General features: G+C 37.8%; 1 long non-coding RNA gene across 1 annotated transcript in view; it reads right to left on the bottom strand.

The window, feature by feature from the left end:
• Positions 1-7248: 7248 nt before the first annotated feature.
• The window catches only part of LOC148884470 (uncharacterized), an 8612-nt gene continuing 5860 nt past the window's right edge, over positions 7249-10000 (bottom strand). The window contains exons 2-3 of the long non-coding RNA XR_016118336.1: positions 9167-9217; positions 7249-7299 (exon numbers count right to left, since the gene is read on the bottom strand). This is a non-coding gene — a long non-coding RNA (uncharacterized LOC148884470). The remainder of the gene's footprint in view (positions 7300-9166; positions 9218-10000) is intronic.

The following is a 10000-nucleotide window of genomic DNA, read 5'->3' as shown; positions in this document are numbered from 1 at the left end:
TGCTCAAAGATATACATTTCAACCAACACCCCACAATCGACCCATTCTTACACATGCACGCATATCATGATACGCATCAGCCACTTTTTTTTTAATATAGTGGGTCATGCAATCAATGAGTGGTTTAATAGTGCTCGCTCCATCAGAATTCAACTTTGGACCTGTTAAAAGGTTCGCAGGAGCACAGGGGTCATCAAACTGGTTCCCACGGGCCTGTTCTAAAATTAGCTCACCAGTGAGGGAAGATAGAGGAATGTTAGAAAATGTACCGTATTTTCCGGTGTATTCTTTCAAAGATGACCCTGCACCTTATATGCAGGTGCGCCTAATATGTGAAGTAATATTAAGCCACAACAAGTCTCGCAACTAATCTCAGCAGCCATGGACTCCATTTCATCCTGTAGAAGAAGTAGTACACAACCGTAGCCTCTACTGTAGCGCCTTATAATATGATGTGCCTTATATTTGGAAATCCTTTATATATTTATATATTGTATTTGGAAAAAAAAAACATTCATTGAAGGTGCGCCTTATAGTCCGGTGCGCTTTACATATGGAAGTTTGAAAATACACCATACATTGGGGGTAAGCCTTATACTGCGATGCACCTTATACAAATAAAATATGGTAAAAAGTTGCAGCGATTTATACAGTACGGGATTAGTACTGTCTTTGTCACTTGACGAGTTCAAGTGCCGCATGTTGATATATTTTTTTCTTATCAGGGTAACTTAATGTTATCAAAACTGAGAAATAATCTAAAATTTAACAGTATCAAGCTATCACTCAAAATCCATTGAGCAAATTGAGTTACTGCATATATGTCCAAAGCAGGGATCAAACCAGTATCCCTTTGCATTAGCATATTTAAAGCTACTGTATTTTCCGGTGTATAAGGTGCACCGGAGTATAAGGCGCACCAACAGTTAATGGTGTATTTTGGAACTTTCTCTATATATAAGGTGGACTGGACTATAAGGCACATCTTCAATGAATGAAAATGTTTTCCATATATGTACTGTATAATGTATAAATATATAAAATATTTCCAAATATGAGGCACACCACATTATAAGGCGCAACAGTAGAGGCACATCCGCCTCTGAGGTTGTAGGTTTGAAACTTCATGAACGTGTATGATAGTTAAAAAAAATAAAAATAACATAGATTTGACTGATTTGATAAGCATGTGCACCGTTTTATCACATGTTTGTGGACGACCTTTTTAACGGCGGTAAAATGAAGTCGGTGTCTGCTGACAGTAGTTGCCAGGCCTGTTGTGGCTCAATATTACTTCACATATAAGTTGCATCTGCATATAAGGCGTAGGGTCATCTTTTGAAAAAAAATGAAGGGTTTTGGTGTGCCTTATACACCGGAAAATACAGCACTTAAAAATCACACTAACTATTCACATGTATCAACGCCGAGTGGCTCAAGGAACCCAAAAATAAACAGAAAGTTGTCAAAATGTCGATAGAGTCTCCTTCACACGGTCAAGTGGGAATAAACACCGACACAGATGCCCTTTTGATGGGATGTGATTTGTAGAAAGTTATAAGCTGTTTTGGTGGAAGTCCCCCTTTTATTATACACTGGAGAAAAACAAGTGGCCTTTAATGTCATGAGATGATTAGGGTCTACGCGCCAGGACAACCCGGGGATGTGGCTGGCGAAAGCCACGCTGAGTCACATAGCCCGCGAAAGGATAGAAACGCGCATGCAGTGCAACTGACACACACCCAGATGGCTGCAGCGCATTAAAAAAACATTTGAGATATTTTCATCCTACATGTGCATTTTAATTTGTCATGGGTTAATTTTAGAACCACAAAAAATAAATTGCTTTGAACAATAACTTTGGGGTGCAATTTGAAAAGAATAATTCTTCTGAGTTGGATTTGTATGCTAATTTGAAATAAAATTGATATGATTTCAAAATGCCATTATTGTTGTAGTTGTTGTTGCGATTATTATTATTATTACTATTATTACCTTATTTGATATTTTTTAAAGTACATCAAGATTTTTTTCAAATCAGAAATAACATTGGTATGCTGATTTCAAAATACCAATTTTATTATTATTATTTTTATTATTAATAATAGTAATAATAATAATAATAATAATAATGTCATTGTTATCATCATCATTATTAGTATTATTGCTCTTATTTTTAACATTATTATTATTATCATAATCACAATTATTATGTTACTTAATATTTTTTAAAGCACATCAATGTTTTTTTTGCAAATTAGAAAAAAAATTGGTATGCTGACTTCAAAATACCATGATTATTATTACAGTAAAGTCTCGTTATATCGATATTCAAGGGAGTCCGAAAAAATATCGATATAACCGGGACTATCGATATATCCGACCCTGTTTGCATGTAATTTTCTCCGTGCGTGCATAGAAATAGTATCGATATAACCGGGACTATCGATATATCCGATATCGATATAACGAGACTTTACTGTATTATTATTATTGCTCTTATTTTTCACATTATTATTATTATTATGTTACTTAATAATTTTTAAAGCAGATCAATGTTTTTTTTGCAAATTAGAAATAAAATTGGTATGCTGATTATTATTATTATTTATTATTATTATTATTCATTGTTATCATCATTATTAGTATTATTTCTCTTATTTTCAGCATTATTATTATTATGTTATTTTATATATATATTAAAGTAAATCAATATTTTTTTCTGGAAAGCTTACCCTTGAGACAAGCAAGCAGCACCAATTGTGTGTGAGTGTATTCAGATGAGCCGATTCCGATTGAATTCCTCTTTGGCTACACGGTACAGTGAGATGTGCGTGCGACTCCCAATATGTCAGTACCATCAACACCTGCAAACAGAAAGGTAGGAAAATTGAACAGTGGAAAACTGGTGCACACACCTACTACAGTAATGTGTGCACCGTTTTTCAGTACATGTACCAAGGTTGTTAACATACCTTTCCTCCGCACCATCACGGCATCTGGAATAAAGATAATGTTTCGTATTGACGCTACAAAAACAAAAAAAAAATGGCATCAGCCCTTGAATTTACACACACACACAAACCACAGAGGGCAAGGTAGCAAGGGGGGCAGAAGGGGACGGGGGGTTGAAGGTGCAAGACGTTGCCCGCTTGGCTTTAATTTTCACCTCCCCCACGATGACCTCGCGCAACGTGCTGACACAGGTGGACCCTTGCGATACCTCCTCATCCTTCACAGTGTCCTTTCTCTACATTCTTTTGTAATTTTACATTTCTACCTTGTAAAGAAGGTAAATACTGGAATGCAAAATGCTACGGTTGACAGACTGAAATTGGCCGTCTACCAGGCAAATTCAGTATTAATGTCCGCTCTATGCATTTTAAACTTTTGTGTTTTCATTTTATATTTGTCCCCTTCAAGCTATATATTAGCTATCAATTAGCTAGCCCGCTAGCTTTCTATCTAAGAGTTACTTCCGGGTTGATTGAACGCTGGCACGTGTGGCTGCCGCTGCTCACCCAAGGAAAAACTTGAGAGTTTTAAAAAGCACTTATACATGAAATGTATTATTATTATTATTATTATTAGTAGTAGTAGTAGTAGTAGTAGTAGTAGTAGTAGTAGTAGTATCTATTTTTCTAGTTTTGAAATAAGCTTATAAATTAAATGGATGATTATTATGATTATTATGGTTATTATGATTAGTAGTAGTAGTAGTAGTAGTAGTAGTGTCTACGATCAAAATCAGAGGCAGTTAAAAAAAAACTCCATACTAATTAATCTCAGGATATTTGGGTACTGCTGCTATGTTTTGCAACAGAGTTCCAAAGTTCTCAGCAGTTCACTCTTACATCTGGGAATGAAGAAAAATATTTATGAATGGCTTGTTTCATGTTTTTTTTCCTAATGGAGGAAAAAGTATGCATCTATTACCAGGTGGTGTTTACATTCATCGAAAGTAGATAGAACTTTTTTTTGGGTAGATTTTAACTTTGACAGTAACATTTCAGCTGAATCATTCGGAGAGCCGTTCCTAATATATTTTGCTATAACAATGTTGCAAAATGAGGTGGAAAACCCTAAGTGTCAATCAAAATCTTTGGATCTCATGGGGTTTTGTACATGTGTGCATGAGTGCATGTATGTGTGTGTAAAGTATGTGCATGAGTGTATGTGTGAAAAGGTGTTTACTAGCTTGTGTCTCTCAGCCTGGAGGGAGCCTGAACATTGCGCAGCTTTAATTGGTCCCCCCCCCAACACTCCTAACAACCCCCCCCCCACACACACACACACACTCACGTACAGATGAGTATTTGCAATGCATAATGTTGGATGGATGGGAAAAATGCTTAAAGGACAACCAAGTTGTGTCCATAATTTGTAAGAATGTCTTCAAATGACTTCTACTGAGCGTATTTTACAAAGATTCCACCGCATATAGCTATATTTTACGTTTTAAGACTCGCACTGTATATTTAGAAAGTCTTGTTTTTGAGTTGGTGACGAGTCCTCACCCTACGTCACTGAAGGAACGCCCCTAACCGAAAAAAGGACATCTTGTAGCAGTCCTTCCATCACGTCAATGCATTTTGCTGTACTTGTTTGGTCTGAAACATTCGTGTTGCACCAAAAAGAGGCACAACATGGCAACAAAGCCGTGTAAGGAATTAATCAGCCCATTTCCACAGGCTGATTAATTCCTTACACGGCTTTGTCGTCATGTTCTGCCTTTTTTGGGTGCGACATTTCCCACCCCTGATGCCTCAATATGACACGGAATAAATTATTTAATTGATTGCAAACATGTATGCTTTCTTCTTCAGAACTATTTGAATCATATTCATAACTGGATGAGTAACAAGAAAGCATATTCTCCGAATCTAAAGCCATTGTTTTGATTCTCCAGCAAGGCAAGACGTCTAGGGGTGACATCACAAACAAGGGGGCGGGACCTTCTGAAACTGGTCACTTCCGGGTTCATTTTTTTTTCATATTTTGGACACTTTAAGTCATTTTTATTGGTGTTTTGCATTTGACTAAAAATACCATACTGCGTATTTTGTGTATTTTAGATGCTATAAAACATTTTTCTGATGTCAGTTAAGAAACAAAAAAGTGATGTCGGTTGTCCTTTAAACTACTTTGATTGACTTCACTTTTTGAATGGAAGATGTTGAATGTGGAGTTTGTGAAACACTCTTATCAGCATCTTATCTCCGAACGAATCCTGCATGCCTGTTACACAAATAAAGTAAGAGTTGGGTTTTGGGATGTATTATGGACGTCTTTATCATCCAACTTTGTGAGAGGCAGAGAAGGTGAGTGACGTCTCTGTGTTATTTCCGCTCGAGGTAGGACAACAGCGAGACACCCGGAAGCCAAGTAACGATCAATATTATGCCACACATTCCTATTTAATTGGTAGAGTATGTGGGCAAGATGTAATGTTAATGAGCATATATATACTGTAGCTCTTCCTCATTCAAAATACTCTAGCGAATATTGTACTATTCTATATTGAATGTAATGAGCTTAGAGTCCAGCTGTGTAAAAGTAAAGCAAGAAGCCCAGGCGGAGTCTCACTGTTTCTTTGTCCCTTAAAAAAATGAAAATGAAATAAAATCAAGTTTGCAGGTTGAGGCCGATCGATTGGTGTGGAGAAATATAGACGATGCCCTGAGCCAGTTAAGCTGAAAGGTCAAGAGGTCTCTCGCCCACCCACCAACTCCTCCTCATTCCCCCACAATGCACCGCTGACGCAGTGTTGCTCCAACGAGTGGTGGGCGTGGGGTTACGGCGGCCATCCGAGCAACTTATGCATCTGTGTTTTGGGTTCGACTTGGGTCCCAAATACTTACTGGTTACTGATGCCACTGGAACACATTAGATCACATCCGGGGGGGTTTCTGTTTACATATTTGTCTGCAATTGGGAACACAAATGAGGACAGAAGAGAGATTTAGGATTTGGATTTAAATGGTGATCAAAAAAACCGTTTTTGCATTCAGTGGAAGCAAACAGGTTCACTTGGCAGGTTTCCATTTTAACTCATTCACTGTCATTCCCGAATTTATTCGGGAATTGAAAAATGTGACGTGGAGTGCCACTTCCGAATTTGTTCGGGTTTTGTTTTTTCTTTCGGCGGGGTGCGTTTAAAGCTTCGGTCAGACCTCTAGCAATGTTTTTGCCTCCCACAAGGGGGCAGCATTTACCTTTTGCCCAGCCACCCCCATTTCAAGCTCAGATAACTCCAGACTCATATAACTTGGGAATTAACTCCCCTTTTCCCTTTTTTCCATGTTAGCGCTTCGTTCCAGCGTCAGCTGTTGTTAAAGGGCTATATAAACTAATATATACAGTTTGTGTGCTCCCACAAACCACTTTGCCCGCTTTCCGTTCCGAAATGGAAGTTTTGATCTTCGTCCTTTTTATCTTTTCTTTGCTAAACAGTACAGCGATAAACCATGTCCATTCTCGCCGTCTTTTCAGTGATAATGAAACTTAAAGAAACGCTGAAAGTCAAACCTGTACCAGATTGCAAATTTCCCACATGTGGGACGAATAAAGGTTTTCTGATTTTCTGATTGACAACAACCCAACGTAAGGTCAAGAAAAATAAAGCACAGCCATCTGATGGTCAACAATGGGATAGGAGTTATAGACAAATGTATCTACAGCATTTACAGTATGCATTGTATTTTATACAGCCGCCCCCATTTCAAACTCTGATAACTCCAGACCTAGATAACTGAGGAGTTAAGTCTTTCTGATGAACAAAGAGATTCTAAGGTTTCTAACGCCGCATTGAATGTTTATGTAGTCCTTAAACTCAACATTCTGTGGGTCCTGCAATTTGAGTGAAAATGACAAAAACCTTGGCACTGGAGTGGACACATTTTTGGCACATCGTCTGACAGTGAATGAGATAAAAACAGCCTACAGAGGGCAAAGCTGATGTGCATATTGTGCGCTTACTCGCCGCTATATCGATATATTAGAATATCAACATTAAATAAATCAGTGGAATTCGCAACTCATTGGTGGGATTGGAATAAACTGTGTACGAAAATGGTAGACTGATAACGACCTGAAAATAATAAATAATAAATAATAAATAATAAATAATAAATAATAAATAATAAATAATAAATAATAAATAATAATACATTTCAATAGATGCTGGAGCTTTGTGTTTGCTTTCAACATTTAGCTTGTAGCAGATGTGCACATTTCACCATGACCCACCTGATCAACTGGTGAAAAGGACACTTTGATCCTCTTCTCTTTCATCCAGAACTGCTTCATGCAACAAAGAGGGTGCAGAAAATGCTTAAGATTGAATGACTGTCCGTGTCTTCTGTGTTACATCACATTATTTGTTATTTAGTTTTTTTGTAGTTTTGACTTCAAGATGGTGCAGTGAGAGTGGCTGCCTTTACAGCAGCTGCTGTATTTTGATTTTCTACTTCTTTCTTTCCTTTCCTATTCCTGTAATAACTTTGCTGCTGTGAAATATAAATTTATCCACTGCCAGACTAGTAAAGGCTCATCTAATCTAAAAAAATGGTGGTTGGATAGGGACGGACAAGTGCAGCTGAAGGACGGATAAATGGACAAAACAGACACACGGAGGGTTGGTCTGATGGAGCGAGGGTGTCAATTTGAGGAGAAGAGTGAGGGATGAGGCCGAGGTGTGAGTTTGGCTCAGCGAGAGCAGCTGTATAGAGGACACTGTGGGTGGAAGTGGTAGAGTCGTGGGTGAGCTTTGAGTTGAACTGCCAACACGTGCACTCGCTAAACTGTCCACACCAACACACAGTATATGTAAGCGTTTGACTCTGGGTGTGAGCATCGTTATAGAGACGTGTGCTACGAAAACCGCCTCAAGAAAAGTGTTTTTTTTTTCTTTTTTTAATTGGATATTCTTAAAAGTTTGGCAGGACATAAAAGCCGGGGAGGGAGTGCATGTCTGAGGCGGGGGTTTGCTAGCTAGTCAATTGTAGGTTGGAGAAGATGATAAATAACAAGAGGAGCACATCCTGAAATAGAGTCGCACCGCCGCCAAACCCACTCCCCCTTTCCCTCCTCGTCCCTGTGGTCCGCTCTCATGAAGCTGGCGTCCGGCATGTGACCCTGCTGCCTCCTCTGTTATGGTTAGCATGCCGGCTAAATTTGTAGCCTTGCGCCTGTAATTAGGCCTGCGCCTACGCCGGATTGCTGGTAGACTGGTGCCGTGCTAACATATGCACAAATGCGATCGTAAGGTATTCTTTCTCTGACCATATCGTAGCCAAGAGTAAATGTCATGTAAACTACATTGTTTTGAAAGGCGCTTAGAAATTAAATGTATTATTATTGCAAATGCTTCAGCAATCATTTTTCTGGGTTTCTATGCAATATCGGCAAGTCCAAATTGAAAGCTGTGTGACTGCTGCTGTAGCTAGTTTATAGCAAATATGATTGAAGGGGTGACAAATAAACAACTTAAAGCGAGCACACCCAACTCCTAATTTTGAGATCCGGTCCTCTTTTTCCTTCACGACATGTTATAACACTGGAAAGTGACCTTGAGAGTTTTGAAAAGCGCTTATAAATGCAATGTATTATTATTATTATTATTATTATTATTATTATTAGTAGTAGTAGTAGTAGTAGTATTACAACAGTCTCTCATTTCATGACAGTGTGAGAACAGACACCAAAGACAAAGACAGCACGGCTGACAAGGACACAGGTACACTCGTACAAGATTGAGACAAAAAAGGACATTTGTACACTTGGACAAAAGCACACAAGAGACACAATGATAGAATAGAAAGTAGACAAACAAGTACATAACAACACGAGGTACAATATGGTAGTTTGATGTCACGATTTGCAAGGTGGTGGTGGACCCCAAAAAAGGAGGCAGGAGGGAGGAGCAGGGTGTGTTTGCCAATTGTATGAAATAAAGTTGGCAGGAATTAAATCTCAAACAACAAAGTCATCAGAACAGAAAGGTCCAAAGTAGCAAATAAAACCATGGGTAAAACATGACTAGATGAAACAAACCTGTCCGGGCCATCCATTGGTCACAAACTGAACGATTTTTTTCTATTAGGGTGTCAAACTGTATTGCAACACCATTGTTAGAATCATGTATTCTCAATATGATCCCACTCACCCTTCCTTTGTCCTCGCCTTCTCTTCCCACCTTCTCTCCTGCTCATGCTTGCTGAGTGGGTACACAAATCACACGCACAGACACGGTAAGTAAGTCTTTTGTGAGTCGAGGGAGGGCATGAAGTACTTATGGAGCCCAAAATAAGGCACTATACATCAGATATGCGCTCCTAAACTCCAAGAAGGAGCAACTATTTATTTATTTAACCATTTATTTAATCATTTATTTATTTAATCATTTGATTATTTAATCATATATTGATTTAATCGTTTATTTGTTTGTGTCACCATGTATTTATTTGTTTAGTTATTATTTAGTTTATTTATTTATTTATTCGTCTGTTACAGTAAAGTCTCGTTATATCGATATTCAAGGGAGTCCGAAAAAATATCGATATAACCGACCCTGTTTGCATGTAATTTTCTCCGTGCGTGCATAGAAATAGTATCGATATAACCGGGACTATCGATATATCCGATATAACGAGACTTTACTGTATTTATTTATTTAATCAGTCATTATTTATTCATTTATTCATGTATTTATTTATTTGTGTGTTTAGGTGTTTATTTGTGTATTTATTTATTAGTTTATTTGTTATTTTGTTTTTTGATTTATTCGTCAGGTATTTATTTATTAATTAATTATTATTATTATTATTATTATTATTAGTAGTAGTAGTAGTAGTAGTAGTAGTAGTAGTAGTAGTAGTAATTATTCATGTAGTAGTAGAATTAATCAAGAGGTCACCAAGCATGTGGTTGCCGGTTGCCTATCCCTGCAGTGCGTGTTGTTCAATTTATACATTTTCTGAAAATATCAGTCAAAGCCGAA

The sequence above is a fragment of the Hippocampus bargibanti genome, linkage group LG18, assembly GCF_051943395.1.
Source record: "Hippocampus bargibanti isolate YZ-2025 linkage group LG18, ASM5194339v1, whole genome shotgun sequence".
Taxonomy (NCBI): Eukaryota; Metazoa; Chordata; class Actinopteri; order Syngnathiformes; family Syngnathidae; genus Hippocampus; species Hippocampus bargibanti.
The sequence above is the reverse complement of the archived record's forward strand: the minus strand, read 5'-3'. Positions and strand labels throughout refer to the sequence as shown.